General features: G+C 44.2%; 1 long non-coding RNA gene across 2 annotated transcripts; it reads right to left on the bottom strand.

Annotated features, from left to right (window-relative positions):
- Positions 1–81: 81 nt before the first annotated feature.
- On the bottom strand, positions 82–4,489 carry LOC134877690 (uncharacterized). Of its 2 annotated transcripts, XR_010167607.1 has the most exons (6): positions 4,397–4,455; positions 2,933–2,992; positions 2,649–2,801; positions 2,313–2,430; positions 1,329–1,424; positions 82–860 (listed from the first exon to the last, which is right to left on the bottom strand). It is a non-coding gene; the product is annotated as an uncharacterized LOC134877690 (long non-coding RNA). The 2 variants fall into 2 exon arrangements; XR_010167606.1 differs by lacking the exon at positions 2,933–2,992 and having other exon boundaries at positions 4,397–4,489.
- Positions 4,490–19,900: the final 15,411 nt, after the last annotated feature.

The following is a 19,900-nucleotide window of genomic DNA, read 5'->3' as shown; positions in this document are numbered from 1 at the left end:
AAATGTATGTTGCTGTAATTGTATTTAAGGAATGGTCAATAAATAAATGAATAGATAAAATAAAGGGCACACAGCTGAAAGTTATCTGAAATCTTATTTATTCTTCTTGTAAAGCATAGGTTCTGAACAGTTCTACAAACATTTTTTTATGCGCCTGTGAACTGGCACTGTATATTTTTTAAAGAATAAAACAAAACAAAAAATTAAAATCCAGTGCCTCTTGTCAACTGGCAACTCACAATTCAACATATTTGCAAATGGCAAATGGGACTTGCATGCTTAAAATGACTGCATGTGCAAACATGTACATACATTGAAGTTTTACCTGATCACAGCAATGAACTTGAACAGTTGAAACACTGGATATGCCCCTCTTGTGAACTGGCAACTTCCACTACCACAAATTCTGTGATTCTCTATTTCAGAACAGAAGGTGACTTATATGCTTAAAATGAAATGAATGTTGTGAAGTTTTACATGAGCACTAACCACAATGCACTGGAACAGGCGAAACATAGGTTAAAGTCATGTCTGGCTTCCCCATTAATTCACAGCAAAAGCTTTGTTTTCAGAGACCTTATGCGCTGCGAGCATCGAGAGCCAAGCTCGTAAAAGATAGTCTGAATTGCTTCAAAAGTATACCTCATCTCCTTTGGATAATCAATGTTCATGGCATACAGTAAGCCAAAGAGGTATGCAAAGGCAGTAGAGAGGTCTGGTAGGTCATGCAGTACAATGGTCCCTTCCAACACAACAGCCACGTCTCGCACATTTGGTGATATGGCGGCATTATCATCTTCAATGACGGTGAGGATGCCCACAGACACACCTCTGACCACTCTTTCTTCCTGGTCAGTGTCCTGAGGAAAAGTAAAATATGCATGGATGAGTGCTATGGAAAATAAAAGACAAAATACATTTCTACTGATTCTAAATGTAGCTTTAGTACCATGCTACTGATTCTTACCATTCAGCTTGTGGAAGTTAAAATTGCAACTCAACTGCACGGCTGCCATCACCCACCAACCTTGTTGTGCCAAGTTCTATAAAGAAGTATTTTCTGCCAAAGAACACCAGCCAACAATGGCCAGCTGTATCGGGTTGGCTTTTGCCCTATCAGCGGGCATATTTATTTTTTATTTTGGGTGAACTCATCCCACTTGGGTTCATGAGGTGAAAACATCTCTGGGCTCAAAATTAAATCTTCCATAAAGTGTATTATGCATAAAATGATTAGCATCAGTTATGAAATCATAAAATGTTTAAGCTACATTAAGCAATATTGATTGTACTGTGTAAGTTTATTTCCTACAGTTAGTATTACTTACCAAACACTCCAGAAGAAACTTGGTTGTGTCTTCCCGGACAAAAATGGGCAGGCCTCTCAGTGCTGCTGTCTTTCGGTGAGACACAATGTCCGATGTCTAAGGAGTATCCAGTGGAAAACACACAAACATATCAATTAGTTTAGTGCCGTAGTGAATTTATACAAAATCTGACTTTCTGTATAGTAATGAGGAGGATAATGCACAGGTCAGATCCCAGTAACATGCTTCAGTAAAAGACTAGCAAACAAAAACAAAAAGAAACTACAATCTTGCAGACAATTTTACTTTCTACTTTTACAAATTAACAATACTGTTATAGTTATCAAATTCCACCAACTAACACCAACTGAGTAGAATCATCATGGTGTTGTGGGTAATCCGGGACATGATTGACCTCTCCACGTTTGGGCTTTTTCAGGGTGAACGGACTGTCATCTTCATCTCCCCCTTTTCTTTTCTTGTTTACATCTACCTCATTGCAGCCCGCCTGACGAAGCTTTGACCTGTAGTTTCCAAGCTTGTATTTAATACTTGTTTTCCATCCATCGTATCCTGTGATGCTACCTGGCTCCTTCAGGCATGGATACATGGATGCAAGTTTGTCCAAAATTTCCATTTTAATGTCTCTTGTCACGTCAAGGCCCTTCTTTGTCTTTTCATATGTGCCATTGCCCTTACGCAATTTCAGTTCAACATCATATGAGAACTTAGGGATAGAGAATGGAGAGGGCCACTCTGCAACATGCCTTAAATTGCTCGGGATAGAATCGGTATAGCTAGACCTGAAATCTTCAGAGTTAACACTGGCTGTATCCAGAGAGGAGACTGAACCAATTGAACGGTCACTGGATTGGTTAAGTGGAGATGAATCAAAGTCCCACATAATATGCAGGACTGCACGTTCAGCTGGTAATTCAGACATTGCTGTCAAGTTACATAGTGCATCTCCAAACTCTGGATCCTCAAACTGTAGTGAGAAATCACCTTCAAGTTGAAGTTTCTCTTTAAGTTCATCAATCAGTTGGGCCACAGATCCTGGTACTTCAGGAAGCTGGATTCGCCGGGCATGTTTGGAGGAGACAACTACCCTAAGTAACAAAGTCTGAAAAGAGGAGAAAAAAAGAGGGGGAAAATAGTTAAACCTGGTTAGAAAACATTTGACACCTGTAACATAGGGCTGCGAGTGGTATTTTCACTTGATAAATCAATAATACAATCAATGATCAAATAATGAATCAATTTGTTCTCAATCAAATAATCCATTAATTGTTTCAGCACCACTATAATGTAATACTTTCAATTTCGCACAAGACAACATACCATTTTGTGTTTCTTTAATGGAGAATGAATGTTCTTGTGGTCACCATCACCTTTCCACCAACTGAGTATGCTTCTAGTGGGTGGTAATCCGTCAGCACATCTGGATCCAGGACGACAATTTCTGCACAGTTGCCTTCAACAAGCTCATAAGACCTGAAATGTTCAATGTACCAGGAAGAGAGTCTTTTACAAATGAATGTCACTTCCTCTGCATTGACAAGAATAGTCACAATGGTATGGAATTCTGGGAGGCCACTGCACATGCACATGCTCTTTCTACTTACTTTTAAGTATATTTGCATCTGCCTGAAAACTAATTCTAACAGCCACAATGGGGTATAACCCTAAATAAAACACATACAAGGAATCAATAAATATGGGAGCTGAATACATCAACAACACAAAAACAAGATAAAAAGTATGTTGGAAATCTGTTTATAGTATCATTTTTATTAACACTCTCCCACTATCAGGCCTGTAATTGGTAAAATTCATAAAAAGGTTTCATCTAATCTATATGCATAATTACATATGACAAGTAACATAAATGCAAACATGAATTGAAATTTGTCTTTGTTTAGATATTATAAAAAAACAATATGAAACCAGTACATTTGCTTTTTAATCCAACTGTTTATCATTTTTGCAAATTCCTAAAATGAAACTTTACCTTATTTCTAATCGATATTAACCTATATTACAATACTCTAGTCAAGTTGAGCAGCAAAAGACTCAAACAATATTTGAAACATAAAATGATCGACTTATGTTACCTAATTATTAGTCTATACCCCTTAAATGTACTTATGTTTTACTTTTCCTATGTATTATTTTGTTTTTATTGAATGTAAAAAGCTTCTTGCACAATCCCCTTTCCCAGATGTTTTTGTCAAATTATTTTTTTAATGTCAGAACTGAATTCCCTGGCACTTTGTTTCCTACTTTTGTTATTCAAACTTATTTGTGTTGCTGTTGGAATTTGACCGTTATCAATAAAGTTGAAAAAAAAGCCCGCCGAGCATGACGTCAGCTCATATGCGCTAGCCTCACAGTCACAAGCCCTTTTAGACTGATATTCTGCAATACTGCGGTTAAGAAGATGCACGTCGGCTTTGTGTTTTTACCCTTAACCACAACGTGACGTGTAACACACCGGCGGCCGGCTCCCCATTACACGTAACATTACCTCCTCAACCAGCTTAACAGCGGAACAATAATGCCCCCCCCCCCCCCATTCCGTGTTCGTACGTCTTATACAGAGCATACACACATACATACATACATATCCGCCATGAACATGCTGTATAACAGGGACTACATGCGCTTGTACGTCAAGGTCGCCGCCAGTTTTTCGACGGGGAAACAGTATTCACAACACCAGACAAGACTGGCTGTAAAAATACAAGTCAAGGCTAAGTTCCAACACAGCGGCAACGTTGGCATATCCCAATCCCAATGCTGTGTGTAATGTTATATGTCTGGCTGAGGTTACTTGTATAACACCTGTCAACCTCACCATCAAAATGCATTATAAACGCCTTCGGGTGCTTGAACAAAATTGCATGTTTGTGGACAAATTATTTTGGGGGGTAACAGTCAGCCTAACTGTGTGTAGTAGAACGACATTTGTAGCTAAGCTAGCAAAGCTAACTGTGGTGGTTAGTTGAACTCATTGAATCTATATTTTGGTTGAAATAGTACAGTGCACTTTACTGTTAATATTCCTTGTTAAGTAAAAACACACTTACCTGTTTAGGCAAACACGGTAGACAAATATCCCAAGAATCCCCAACTTAGCATCCAAATTCGGCCACACGTCGATGACTTCTGTCCACAAAATGTCCGACAAATTCGCTCAGCGCCGCTCAGAGTGAGGGCTCGGATGAGGAAACCCCGCAGAAGACAGCAATGCGCAGGCGCGTAGTCGTCTACGGAGTTTCCGTCGAGGAAAATATGCGTGTACTCAAAAATCCTTGTTATACTGTGTTTTAAATACTTGTTAGGGCAACTATAGAGAGAAGTTTGCTGGACCGACACGTTTTTGTTAGTTACATATGGCAAACCTTTATTTCTGAGTCAGATTAATTTAAAAACTCTAATGAGATCAACAATTTCAAGTTCTTTTTTTTACAGTGTACGATGACGTGGAGCCCCATGCTTGTTGGTTTACAGGACAGCGCCATCTTGTTTTGTTTTAACTTTGACTGTGTGATTAAATGAGACACACATTCGTGTGCTCAACTGTAATGAACGTCTCCTGCGTTTCAATACGATCTCCACACTGGTGACCCCGACGTTTGTTTGCTGAACGTATCCAGAGACACAACACGACACGACACGAAAATGACGGTGAACGCTGTTACCCTCAAACTCCCCGAATTCTGGGAATCATCTGCGTCAGCATGGTTTGCCCAGACTGAAGCGCAGTTCGCGTTGCGTGAAATCACCGTTGATACTACACGTTACTACTACGTTGTATCAGCTCTTGGAAATTCAACAGCATCCAGAGTGGTGAGCCTCCTTAAAAATCCTCCCGCAGCTGAAAAGTATGCAACACTTAAAGCCCACCTGTTGAAAACTTTTGAACTGTCAGATGCTGAGAGAGCCAGCAGGCTTTTCTCCCTTCAGGGACTGGGTGACAGCAAACCGTCTGAGCTCATGGACCGTATGCTGGATCTCCTAGGTGAGCACAGAGCCGATTTTCTTTCCATGCAACTCTTTCTGCGTCAGCTGCCTTCCCAAGTCAGAGCTGCATTAGCAAACACCACAATCACTGATTGTCGGAGACTGGCTGAAGAGGCTGATCAATTTTTCCTGGCGAGTCAAGGGCACTGTGTCATGGCGGCGCTCCTTCCCGCGCACGTCGTTCCTGTGCCACAGGACGATTCCGCACTCATTGCTGCAACATCTTCTCGTTGGCGGGTCGGGAAACGCCAGGGCCGGCGCTCAGTAGTGGCCATGAGCGTTGGCCGCGTAGGCAGGCTGCTTTTCATCCGTGACAGCATCTCCGGACGACGTTTCCTGTGCGACACGGGAGCACAGAGGAGCGTCCTGCCTGCATCCCGTTTGGACATTGCGACCGACAGCCATGGCCCCCCTATGGAAGCTGCTAATGGGACCCCCATCCGCACATATGGAAAGAGGTATGTTGAGTTGTGTTTTGGAGGGCATTGGTTTGGCTGGGATTTTGTTACAGCCAACATTGCTTTTCCCCTCCTTGGTGCCGATTTTTTGTGTGCACACGGACTGTTAGTGGATGTCAAGAACCGCCGTTTGATTGACGCTGTCACGTTTTGTTCATATACGTGCACGCTCAGCGGGGCTGACTCCATACAACTGTCTAGCATGCTCTCATCCTCAGATGACTTCCAACTTCTACTGGCTGGTTTCCCGGCCCTCACTCAGCCCACTTTCTCGGCGTCTGCCGTGAAGCATGGTGTGGAGCACCATCTCGCCACTACTGGTCCACCCGTTTACGCCCGTGCCCGGCGCCTCGACCCGACCAAGCTTGCCGTTGCAAAGGCTGAGTTTGCTAACATGGAGCGCCTGGGCATAGTCCGCCGATCCGACAGCCCGTGGGCGTCACCCCTCCACATCGTCCCCAAAACCCGGTGGCGGCTGGCGCCCATGTGGCGACTACCGGCGGCATAAAGAGGCAACGACACCTGACCGATACCCAGTCCCGAACATACAGGATTTTTCATCACACCTGGCTGGTATGGTGATTTTTCCAAGGTTGACCTCGTCCGGGGTTATCATCAGGTGCCGGTACACTCACTGGACATTCCCAAAACAGCAGTTATCACGCCATTTGGCCTGTTTGAGTTTTTGAGAATGCCGTTCGGCCTTAAAAATGCTGCTCAATCTTTTCAACGCCTCATGGACTCTGTCCTACGAGACCTGCCTTTTCTTTTTGTGTACTTGGACGACATCCTGGTAGCAAGCACGTCCAGAGCTCAGCATCTGGCGCACCTCAGAACACTTTTTGAGTGCCTCAGCCAACATGGGCTAATTGTTAACCCCGCCAAGTGCCAATTCGGTCTCTCCACCATCGATTTCCTGGGACACAGAGTCACCAAGGATGGTGCAGTCCCTCTCCCATCAAAGGTGGAGGCGGTGACACAGTTTCCACGCCCGCTCACTGTCAAGGCCCTGCAGGAGTTCCTGGGCATGGTGAATTTTTCCCACCGGTTCATTCCTCGAGCCGCCCAGTTCATGCGGCCCTTGCACGAGGCCTTGAAAGGTAAGCCCAAGCACGGTGTAGACTGGACTGAAAGCAGGGTCAAAGCTTTTGCTGACACAAAGACAGCCCTGGCGAACGCCGCCATGCTGGCACATCCTTCTCCCTCAGCCTCCATCGCCATCACCTCGACGCCTCAGACTACGCTGTCGGTGCCGTCTACGAGCAGTGGGTAGGCGGGGCCTGGCAGCCGCTTGCTTTCTTCAGCCGTCAGAAGGGCGACACTTCACCGCTTTTGTCGACCACAAGCCGCTGACTTTTGCCATGGCCAAGGTGGCTGAGCCGTGGTCCGCCCGCCAGCAACGTCATCTGTGCTACATTTCCGAGTTCACCACGGATTTACAGCACGTTGCAGGTAAGGACAACCAGGTGGCTGACTGCCTGTCACGGGCTGTGGCAGGGGCAGTCCATCTTGGTTTGGATTACAGCCGAATGGCAGCGGACCAGACCACAGACCCAGACGTGCAACACCTTAAGAGCTCAACTACTGGGCTGATGATGGAGGATGTGGTTTTTGGCGATACCAGCACCACGCTCCTGTGTGACGTCTCCACAGGCTCCCCTCGGCCAATCATTCCCATGGCTTGGCGACGACAAGTTTTTGATGCCGTCCATGGTCTCTCCCACCCTGGTTCTAAAGCGTCACAGAGGCTGGTTGCGGCAAAATTTGTTTGGCACGGCCTCAAGAAGGACGTTCGGGACTGGGCTAACACCTGTGTTGAGTGCCAACGGGCCAAAGTACACCGCCACACTAAAGCCTCGTTAGAGTTGTTCCCAGTGCCAGAGAGACGGTTTGACCATGTTAACATTGATCTGGTCGGCCCTCTGCCCTCCTCTCAGGGTTTCACCTACCTGTTGACCATGGTTGACAGGACCACCCGTTGGCCTGAGGCTGTGCCACTGACATCGCTGGCATCTGTTGAGATAACACGTGCATTTATCGGCACCTGGGTTGCCCGTTTCGGCACTCCATCAGACATATCCTCTGACCGGGGCGCGCAGTTTACGTCTGAGCTGTAGAACGCTGTTGCCCAGAGCCTAGGAGTGAAACTCCACCGCACTACTGCATATCACCCGCAGGCGAACGGACTCTGTGAGCAATTTCATAGGTTGATGAAGGCTGCTCTTCGTGCCAGCCTCAAAGACTGCAACTGGGTCGACAAGCTCCCGTGGGTAATGCTGGGCATCAGAACTGCACCAAAGGAGGACCTACAGTCCTCATCCGCAGAGCTTGTTTATGGCCAGCCACTGCGGGTTCCAGGGGATTTTGTCCCTAGCACCACTGCCCCTTGGTCTGCAACTCTCCAGCGAGCCACGCTACTGGACAATGCGAGGCTTTTCGCTCCTATCCCTACTTCCCGTCACGGCCTCCCTCAGTCGCACAACCCCGCTGGGCTTCAGACGGCTGATTATGTTTTCATTCGCCACGATGCCCACAGGGGACCGCTACGCTCGCCCTACGAAGGTCCATTCCGTGTGTTGGAGACAGGGGATAAACATTTTGTGGTGGACATGGGTGGCAAACCGGAGCGACTCTCTGTTGACCGCCTCAAACCCGCTCATTTGGATGTGGCTAGGCCCATTGAATTGGCCCAGCCCCCAAGACGCGGGCGACCTCCAGGTCTGCCCCCACCCCCTGCTCCCCTCCCTCCCAAAACCCCCACACTGCATGCCCCACACCTGTGTCATGGTGAGACACCTGCCGCAGTAGTGCCTCCTCTGCCTCCTGTACGGCACAGCCGTTGTGGCCGTTTAATACGACCACCTCACCGATGACTGTTTTTTTTGTTTTTCTTCTTATATGGTGAATTCTGGGGGGACGTGTGTAGTGAATGTAATATACATAATTCACCTCCTTCTTAAGTGTGGTTCTACACACGGTTGTTTCATGCCTGTAAGTATGACCGTTGGTTTATGCTTGAAAGTAAAAAAGGGATCGTGGTCCCTTTAATTAATCTGTGTTTACGATGACGTGGAGCCCCATGCTTGTTGGTTTACAGGACAGCGCCATCTTGTTTTGTTATAACTTTTACTGTGTGATTAAACGAGACACGCATTCGTGTGCTCAACTGTAATGAACGTCTCCTGCGTTTCAATACGATCTCCACAACTTTAACAAAACACCACATCATTTCAGGTTAAAATGTGTTGTAACTGCGTTACTGAGAATTGTAACGGGTATTATATTACCCACATTTCAGAAGTAATGCGTTATATTACTGCGTTACAGCAAAAAGTAATACATTACTGTAACTCCGTTACTTTTGCAACGCGTTACACCTAACACTGCCCGTCTTATACCAGGGAAACTTTCAGGTAACAGTGTTATGATGCCAAACAGCGTCAATTCAGACTGAACCACATACACTATGGGGGGCCGCTGCCGTGAGCCAACGGCAGAGTAAACGCCGGTGGACGAGCAGCACTGCAGTGGGCGGTACATGCCGCTGAACCACATTCATAAACAATGAACCACGGCACTCTGGAGAAAAGGATAAGGTCGGAGAAGCAGTTCTTTAATTCAATCTGGCTTGGGATGGGACAAAAGCAACACGATCACCGACCCGACGCAGTCCCCAACTGTTGTTGTGAGCGGCGTTGGGGAGAAAATCAGCGACGTAAACGATGATGTCATGGCACAGCACCAGGAATGTAGCTGTCAAAACACAAATGTCTAGCTAAAAACCGATAATTATACCGGCTAACGGAAACCCTGACACACCTGTATAATGTACATCCATTATTATTATTTTAACTTCAAAGCCATCCAATTTCCTCCCCCCTAAGTTATTGCAGAGAGATGCTTTTGTACAGATGTGATGAATCGCAGGTTTTTAGTTTTAGTGTAATATTTGTACAACTATAGAACGAATGGCCATGAAATGTGATACATTTTAGTTTTAATATTTGGATATTTGTTTTACATTTACAGATTTACATTACACCCATATTGTTGATCTGTTCACACAAAACATATGACTCCTAACATTCTCATTCCACTGGCTGTGGAGACGTTTACTCGGTGCCTGAGGTGTGTGAGGTGTGTGTCAGGCCTCTCTCTCTGCTGTGAGTGGAGTTAAACCCTGTTTGAAGTGAGACTCTTTCTCCAGCAGAATTATTTTTAACTGTAATCAGTGAGCTCTCGCCTCCGTCTGGAATGCCTGGATGCCTGGATGCCTGGATGCCTGCTGTATTATTGGTGCTGATAATGCTCTAAATGCAGGCAGTGTTTTCATGACAAGCAGTGGTCATGTGCGGTATGAAAGGCCAAATTTAGAAAAATATAGTTCCACAAAAATAACATTTATGAACCTCGATGAGAGGAGTTAAAAGCAGAACTGTGCTAGTCATGGATTGGCCATAACAAACACCATGTTCGAACATAAGGATGCTCATAAGTGTACGTGGTACCAGAGCACCCTAGGCAGAAGGTCCATGATCGATTTTGTTATCGTATCATCGGACCTGAGGCCACATGTTTTGGACACTCGGGTGAAGAGAGGGGCGAAGTTGTCAACTGATTACCATCTGGTGGTGAGTTGGGTCGAGTGGCAGGGGAAGCCTCTGAACAGACCTGGTAAGCCCAAACGTGTAGTGCGGGTGAACTGGGAACGTCTGGAGGTATCCCATGTCCAGGAGGCCTTCAACTCACACCTCCGGCGGAGCTTTTCAGGCATCCCTGTGGAGGCTGGGGACATTGAACCAGAGTGGGCGGTGTTCAATGCCTCTATTGCTGAAGCGGCGGCGGGGAGCTGCGGTCTCAAGGTCTTAGGTTCCTCAAGGGGTGGTAACCCTCGAACCTCCTGGTGGACACCGGTGGTCAGGGAAGCCGCCCGACTGAAGAAGGAGGCTTTACCGCACCGTTGTGACGGAAAGAGAGCTGAGCCAGAAGGCAAAGCTCTCTGTCTACCGGGCCATCTTCGTTCCTACCCTCATCTAAGGTCATGAAGGATGGGTCATGACCGAAAGAACGAGATCGCGGATACAAGCGGCCGAAATGGGATTTCTCCGCAGGGTGGCTGGCATCTCCCTTAGGGATAAGGTGAGAAGTTCAGTCATCCGGGAGGGACTCGGAGTAGAACCGCTGCTCCTTCGCGTTGAAAGGAGCCAGTTGAGGTGGTTCGGGCACCTAGTGAGGATGCCACCTGGGCGCCTCCCTAGGGAGGTGTTCCAGGCACGTCCAGCTGGAAAGAGACCGAGGGGTAGACCTAGGACCAGGTAGAGGGATTATATCTCTTTGCTGGCCTGGGAGCACCTTGGAATACCCCAGTCAGAGCTGGTTGATGTGGCCAGGGAAAGAGAAGTTTGGGGTTCTCTGCTGGAGCTGTTACCTCCATGGCTCTGACGGATAAGCGGGAGAAGATGGATGGATGGATGGACTCTTCGAATAAATATGATGAAATTGAATGTATATCTTACTGTTTGTGTGTGGATCTTGTTATGATGATGTGGATCTTTCCACAAATTGACTATGGTATCTTCCACATTCTATTGTAAGTATATTATTATCTGGTTCCAGTCTTGTTTCAGTCTCGCCATTCCTTGGTCTTGGTCCCAATCTCTTAAAGCCTTGGTTTTGGTACACTCCGGTCTTGGTCATGACTCGGACTCAGTTAAGCTAGTCTTGACTACAACAGTAAATAAATGGTAAATGGTAAAAAAATGAGAACAGGATCCAAGTCAGTGTCGAGCTTATTACAAGGAGAACAACATAGCGACTACTTTCCCTGCACTAACCCAGCAGAAGGAAGGACTGCAACAACTGACTCTGGAACTGTACTTCTCCCCCGGTTCTCTGACAATAGACGCAATCAGAGGAACGATAAGTAAGCTCTCCGTTCATGGACTGACTGTTAACTGTGCTGCACTCACAAGGAAGAAAGAAAGTTATCAAAGCTTTTGAAATGCATGCTTAGAACGACTGTCAATAAAATCTTACCATTTCCACTACACATTACACCTATTAGTATGAACGAATAGAGGAAAGAGCAAAGACACAAAGAAACCGCAAGGAAGACATGTGAGCAGTGAGGGATATTGTATTATCATGGAAAACTCACACACACACACACACACACACACACACACACACACACACACACACACACACACTCTCTTCCCTACTTGCTCAGACTGTAGTAATTGCGGCCAATCAGGCTGAGAGCAGCAGCTCATGATTACAGCGCTCTGTGGACGGTCTGTCACTGTAATACAGGAGACGTGCTTTGTCTGCCTCAAACCTTTTCTCACAAAGAACATATTCTTTAGGTATAACTCTCTACACAATGACACACACACACACACACACACACACACAGAAAGACATGAATACTTGGACATCCTGTTCCTGAGTTTAGTTATTCTAAATGTCTACTTCAACGTCATTAGGAAATGGGGTAAAGTGTTTTGTGATGCACAGGCTGACATGATGAACAGACCCACGGGTCCTGAAGGATTCCAGTTGAGCAGAAGGACAGATACAGCATGTCTATCTAACTCTGACAACATCTGTTATTTTATAAACAACATCTGTTTAAGAAGGGGGTCATTGTGACATTTTAACTGATATGAATCAGGCGATCCAATCAAATAGTAACCTCACATGATGAAAGGCGGTATGCTAACAGCTCCGGAAAAAATGAAAAGACCACTCCACATGTTTCTTAAATCTTTATCTCTACATATGGCAGCCATTCCAGTGTCTGTTGAATTCCAACACAGAGAAATGTTGTCAGTAGTTTATAGAATACAATAAAAAATAAAAAAAACATTTCACTCAAAGACACAACTATAAATAGTAAAACCAGAGAAACTTATAATGCTGCAGTGGTCTCCTAATTTTTTCCAGAGCTATATGTTTGCTTGCTCAAATAATTTGGTCCTTAACTCTTTTCAGACAGGCATCTCTCTCTCGTATCCATATCAAATCGATCTTACGGGGGCAAATGTGTATTATTTCTGTGGTGGGTTCAAGTTTAACACAAAGTAAGGCATTTCCTGGCATTACTTGCAGTAGTTGAACTGCACCATCATGTGTGTTTACTTTTGGCCCCCCCAAACTAGATGTGCCGGGTTTATCTCTACATAGATAACTAAATACTAATGTTTCGATAACCATGGCTAAATAAGCACTCTTGCTGCTTTGTACTGTTTAGTACACACAACAGCTTTATCCAGAGACACAAACAGCTCAGTCTAAAGCAGGTCACACTGCTGAGTGTCTTTGCTCTGAGTTTAGTCGTGTCACCTCCTGGAAGAGTCTATCTATTGAAGAGACTTTTCCTCTTTGAAATATCAGTAGGAACATGGGGCATCAGTAGCTCATTCTATAGGGACTTGTTTGTGGAGCCAAAGGGTTGCCGGTTCAAGTCCCGATCGGACCAAAAATACAGTTTGAACTTGTAGCTGGAGAGGTTTTCCTAGGCACTGCCAAAGTTTCCTTGAGCAAGGCACCCCAAACCCCCAACTGCTCCACTGGAACACTGGCAGCCCCTTGGCTTTGACGCTTCTCTTTTTGTGCATGTCACACAATAACACCGGAGTGAAGGAATGTATTTCAGAATCAGAATCAGAAACAGGTTTATTGCCAAGTAGGTTAACACATATGATGAATTCGACTTGGTGTTAGGTGCATAGATATACATACATACAAATGAAGCAAAGATTGGGACTGTGATAAAAAACTATTATAAGATAACTGTAATAACATTAAAAATATAGCAATATTTACATTGAATTATAGGTGTAACCATAGAAATTAAATTAAAATTAGAATAAATGTCTCCTCTGGATTGATAAAGGTGATCTTGACCCAATCTTTGCTATTGTCTCAACAACAACAACAACAACAACAAAAGATTGTCCTGCATAATAGGTTGACATGTACTATTGCATAAGTAATATTAAACTGTGTTGTGAAAATCCCCTAATAGACCAAACTGAGCGAACTCACAGGACAGTTTGTAAATCATGGGGCTCACCTGGCAGAGATGGTGGAGCGTGTGTATTTAATTTGTAAGTCAATAACATTTTTGGTTTATCAACTTTATACTGCTTAAGTTTGTACAGTATCATAATTCTCTTGTTTCATTTCATTATTATAATATATTTTTGTATTTTACAGGTTCAAAAAAAAATCAAATCAACTCAAATACAGAAGCACATGAGTCCCAAAGATATCTTAAATAAAATACATTAATGTGTACTGTAAACAAATGCAGCAACATTCTTTATCTGGTAAATATTGAAAATGATAAGACAATCTATGATGAACTGTTTTTGTCTTCTCCTCCTGACATCCTAGCATTAGAGGAATGGTTGCACATCATAAAGCACTCTGGATAAAAGCTTATCAACACCTGCAATGCTAATGTAAATGTAAGTATGCTTGTCATGTTTCAACCTTTTAACATGACAGCTGCTCTTTCTGGATGCTTGTATCTATGAGTGCACATTAGTGGAAATCAAATCTCTAATCAAACAAATAAAAGTGTGTCTTCATCCAAACACTGAGGCAACAAGTGGGGTTTATAAATGATTCATCCAGTATTGCTATAATTACTGTATAACAAACAAGAGTCAGGGAGAAGCTGCCAGGCGATAGTCGACATCGTTGCACGTCTCTAATAATATTTTGTTTAGCAATGTCAATCAGCACTTTGGACTAAAACTGCTTAAAAGAAAGAATTAGCATGACATTTTGATTTGCATATAAAAATATCACTCTGCATGCGGCATTACTTTCATGGTTTTGCATTAATTTTAAATAATTGGATAATTAACAATCATTAAAAATGATTTGCAGTAATGTCAGAGTGCTTTTGACAGAAGAAAGTAGACCTATTTTTTTCAAGCAGCCATAGCAACCACACAGGTGAAGAGGAGTAGAATGAGTGAGGGGGGGCCCATGGCCAGGTAGTTATCATCAGTCTGAAGAGGGGGGTTTTGGTCAGTGTGGGGATAGACACGAGGAGGGCTTCTGATGAGTGAAGGCAGTGGGAAGGGTTGTGGTGGTCTAGCAGGTCTGTGAGGTGGTGGTGGTGGGGGGCTGGTTGTTGAGGGGTTTGTGGTGAGGATTTAAAAATGTATTTGTTGTGTTGGATGTTGGATAATGAGCCATAGAGAAGGATGTCACAGAAGTCCAGTCTTGAAGTGATGAATGCGGGGGTGAGGGTTTCTGCAGCAGAGAAGGAGAGTGATGGTTGGAGGCGGGCAGTGATTTTGGGGTGGAGGTGGTCCAGTTTACTGGTCGGGTCATCAATGTGGATAGTAAAAACTAATAAAGAGGAGCACAGATGGACATATAGCACAAAGCTGAGTTACAAAGTCAGAGAGGTCCGAGACAAGAGGGGAGGGGTTTGGTTTTGGAAGGATGGGAAGACCCCGATGACACGAGCAGAGACGAGAGTATCCAATGTATTATCTTTGGCCAGCTGACGGCAGGGAACTTGCCAGTTTGTTGGTGGCTGATGGCTAGCTATGGGGCTGCTCGCTAGCAGGCTAGGGAGCGGTGGGCAGGAGAGAGCCAGCAGGTAGGGCAAAACAGCATGAAGAAAACCAAAGTAGCCCTTCAGTAGAAATAATTGAGATGCATATTTGACAGTTGAACTGACATATGGAGAAAGCTAGGCAAAAGAGGTCCTTCACATAGAGGGGGACTCAGTCTACTGAGGCACATTCAACGTGTGTTTAACCCACTCACAAATGAGCAAGCTTCATCTGTGGTCTCAATTATCACACACTCCATCTGCTGGTTCAACAAAAAGGATCTCTCAATTGTCTGGACCGACAGATATACCACGTCTGTCGAGCTCATGTTACTCACTCGCAAATCACTCACACAAAGTCAATTTCAAATTGCTCCTGTACATATTGTTTTATTCATCAGCAGTTATCAGTGCCAGATCTGTACTGAGTATATGCAACTCTAACAGAGATGACAAGGAAGTAAGATGACTCACTTATCTGCAACCTGTGAGCGCTGAGAAAACAAACAAAACGATATTTCACATTTCATTTTGCACCTGGTGCTGATCGCCTCCATTCTCAAACCGGAAGTCAGATTAAACTGTTAACATTTCTAATGGTTACCCTTTGTTATTCTCGCCCATAGTTTAACCCTTTGTGTAGTTCAAATAACTTTACTGATGAATTTTTTTTTGTGTTTTTCTCTATTATTGTTCCTGTTCTCTCAAATTTGCACTCACCATTGGAGAAGGGGGAGGTTGTGGATGGGGGTGGACATTTTCCCACTGCATTGTATGGCTCTACTCAACTTGTTGTTTTTTGGTTTTCTATAAGTTGTGGATATCCGAAATATAAAGCGAGCTGAGTTAAACACAGCACACCACAGATCTTTCAGAGAATCATCACAGTGCATCACCTGATATCCTCCACAAATACTTTGTTTTAAAAAGCAACTACTACCAATTAATACCGCAGTTTATATACATATTTTATCCTTCTATGTATTTGTTTTGTTTGTATTGGTTTCTTCTTTAATCCATTACAGCTTCACTTGACATGCTTTCTATGTTCAGCTGAAACAATGACTCAATTTATTCAAAGGTAATTCACCAAAAAGGACAACAAGCTGTTAACAATGTTGACTGTACTTGATTACATTTGTGTAAATCTGTCACGATTCTGTTTGGTTTAATGTTATATTTTGACATTTATTTTCTCCTTGTGGTCTTACTTCCTGTGTTTGCCCTCCTGTCTGATTGTGATCACCTGTTGCCCTCGTGTTTCTGCCTCCCCTCCCCAGCTGTGTGTTGTCTTGTGATTAGTTCCTTGTGTATTTAGTCTTGCGTTCCCATGTTTGTCCCTGTGCGTTGTCCAGTCTGTTTGGCCCACCTGTTGGATTCCCCTCTGCTGCCCGGTTTGTGTTTATTTTTTTATTTTATTTTTTTAACCTTGCCTGCCAGTTTTTTTGTTTGTTAGTAACACCTACATTTGAATAAAGCTGGCTTTTTGTTAGACCCCTTTGCCTCCCCTGTTTGTTCAGCTCTTGGGTCCTTACCCAAACTGTAACAGGGTCCAGTTGAAGATTTTCTCTCTCATCTAGATATACAGGGATTCTTCTCACAGTTTTATTACCTGATGTGATGTACTATTTATATTTTTAGTTTGCATATTTTGTTTTTCATGATTTTCTTTTCACTGCATCTGCCTTCAGTAGTACTCCCTGCCTGCACGCTGTGTTCTTGTGTAACAGTTCTTGGTTTCACATTTTTTCTGCTTGCACAACTGGAAGTATGATGGCAGCCTGCTTCGCTGCGAGAACATTAAATTAATACCAGATAGTCACAGAGACTTCCCACATCCTTTTCAATCACTTGGCAATAATTGCAGCAGTGTTTCTGCTCGCTCTTCCACACTCTCTACCCTCAGGGTGGAGGATGCTGCCACCAGAGATGCTCTATGCTTGAGAAGAGCACTCACTCAGTGAGGCTGGGGATGCTGTACAGCCTGGATGCTATAGGAGAGAACTAAGGACGTAGAAAATATCTCAAAGGGAAATTATAACTAAATACCATCAATTTTAAAAGGCCCATTACTGTAAACCTTTGGTAGTAGAGCCCAAAATAACAGAGATGCAGGGTTAATCAGAGAGTACCAGGCGTAACAGATTCCATACTGAGGCCTCGTCCATACTACTGCGTTTTCGTTTTAGGGTGGCTTTACACGGAAACGAAAACGGCTTAAAAACGCAAAACATTTTTGCGGATGCACTATATCGTTTAGATCAGGGGTGCCCAAATACTTCCCGATGGAGGGCCAAAATTGAACGTGAGGGGAGGGCCGAGGGCCAAAATGATAATTTTGCAGTACATTAAGTGTGCGGTAAATATATGAGTGCAGTACATTACGTGTGTAAGTTAAGCATACGTGTGCAAAATAAACACTATATCACAAAGTCATTTTGAAAATGAATTGCACTGTTTATTGTGCTTCACATTTAGGTCAATAACATTTCATAACATCGATCTGGCTTCTTTAAACTAAAAAAATAACTGAAGCACTATGAAATATTTGTGGACAGGTGTGGAACATTACCAGTCCTTGGGCCTACCATACTCCCAGGTGACACAATGGGGGCCTAGGGCAGGCCTACATATTCTGCCTGTAGTAGTCCAATCAGTGGGAAACATGAAGCCTGTTCTTGGTTTTTAAAAGCCTCTCAATATCAGGTTCAAGCTGACTAACTGACAAAGTGAGAATGTCATGTAGGTGAGAGTCAGATAAAGCATTCCTCAGTTTGGACTTGTTAAGATTCATAAGGCTGAAAGCCTGCTCACAGACATAAGTACTTCCAAAGAGGGATAACATAACCTGGGCATGTTTGCGGATCTTGCCATATCTGTGTGCGGGAATAGACCTGTAAAAGTCTTGCAAGGAAAGCTCTCTAAACCTGCTATGGAGGTCTGAATCAGACTGAAGTTCCAAAAGTTCCATTTGAAGCTCCTCACTGACTGCATCCACATTCACAGAAAAAGGTTGAGCAAACAGCTCAAATGCTGTTGTATTTCCACGAAAATCTTCAAAGCGATGGTCGAACTCCACCTCAAGATTGTTGAGAATGTCGAGGTATTTTGGTGTGTCTTCCTCCATCAACCCAACTTCTCTGAGGCTGGGGAAATGTGCCAAATTTCCTGAAAATACAGACACAAAGACAAAAGCAGCAATGTAAGATGCAAGGTTGTTCATGAAATGAAATTAAATACAAATCATCAATCAAATGGTGGGCAGGGGATATATTTTGTTTTGTTTATGGCTGCAGTAGACTATGAAAAGCAATACAACTACTGTTTTGGATTTAATGCCTGGTTTAGTGGTTTTAAAAAGAACATCTATTTTCCACCAACACAAAGTATACATGCATCACAAACAATATATCTATAATAGCATGGTTGTGACAACAAGCGTAATACATTGTTTTATGTTCAATAAAATATTAAAGTTAGATCTCACCTGTTGAAAGATGTCTGCTAAGCAGCTGGAGCTTTTGCTTGAAGGCTTTGACATGGTCATACATCTGCGTGATCATCTGGTCTCTCCCTTGGAGCTGAAGATTGAGGATATTCAGCAGCTCTGTGATGTCTACAAGAAAAGCCATGTCTGCAAGCCAGTGACTGTCCGTGGGCACTTGGATGTTGTTCGTCTTCGTGGCTTGAAACTCTCTTATTTCCTCGCGCAGATCAAAGAAACACCGCAAAACTTTCCCACGGCTCAACCACCGCACCTCCTGGTGGTACAATACATCACCATACTGGGCATCCATCTCATCAAGCAGAGCTTTGAATTGACGGTGTGAGTGAGAGGGCCTTTGAGCGAATATTGTTGACAATGGCGACGACATCCTGCATTACGTTTTTCAAGCCCATGTTTTTAGCGCACAGTTGCTCCTGATGCAAAATACAATGGTACTTTAAAATTGAGCCACCAAACTCGGAGACCTTGTCTGACACAAGTGCAGTTAGCCCTGCTCGCTTACCGACCATGGTGGGGGCTCCATCAGTCGTGATGCCAGATAGGGTTTCCCACTTCAAACTGTTCTTGTCCAGAACTCGCTCCACTGCCATAAAAATATCCACACCTTTTGTTGTCCCTTTCAATGTTTCAAGGCCCGCTAGTTCTTGACACACTTCAAAGTCCTCATTGACGCCTCGCAAAAACACCAGCAACTGTGCTGAGTCGGACATGTCGGTGCTTTCATCGCACGCAATGGAGAAGGCAGAAAAGTGACTTGCTCTTTGGGCTATCTGACCTCGAACGTCTTCGGCCATGTCCTCAACGCGGCGGGTGACAGTGTTCCGTGACAGGCTAATTTGAGAAAATACACGCATCTGATTTGGACACACATCTTGGGCAGCAATTGTCAAACACTCCTTGACGAAATCACCCGCTGCAAAAGCTCTCCCACTTCTCACGATTGCATTGCTAATGCGATAACTAGCCCGAGTGGCATTTTCTTGTGCAGTCGACGGCTGAAGTAGAGTTCGCTGCTGGG

Source organism: Eleginops maclovinus, chromosome 16 (assembly GCF_036324505.1).
Source record: "Eleginops maclovinus isolate JMC-PN-2008 ecotype Puerto Natales chromosome 16, JC_Emac_rtc_rv5, whole genome shotgun sequence".
NCBI classification, from domain to species: domain Eukaryota; kingdom Metazoa; phylum Chordata; class Actinopteri; order Perciformes; family Eleginopidae; genus Eleginops; species Eleginops maclovinus.
The sequence above is the reverse complement of the archived record's forward strand: the minus strand, read 5'-3'. Positions and strand labels throughout refer to the sequence as shown.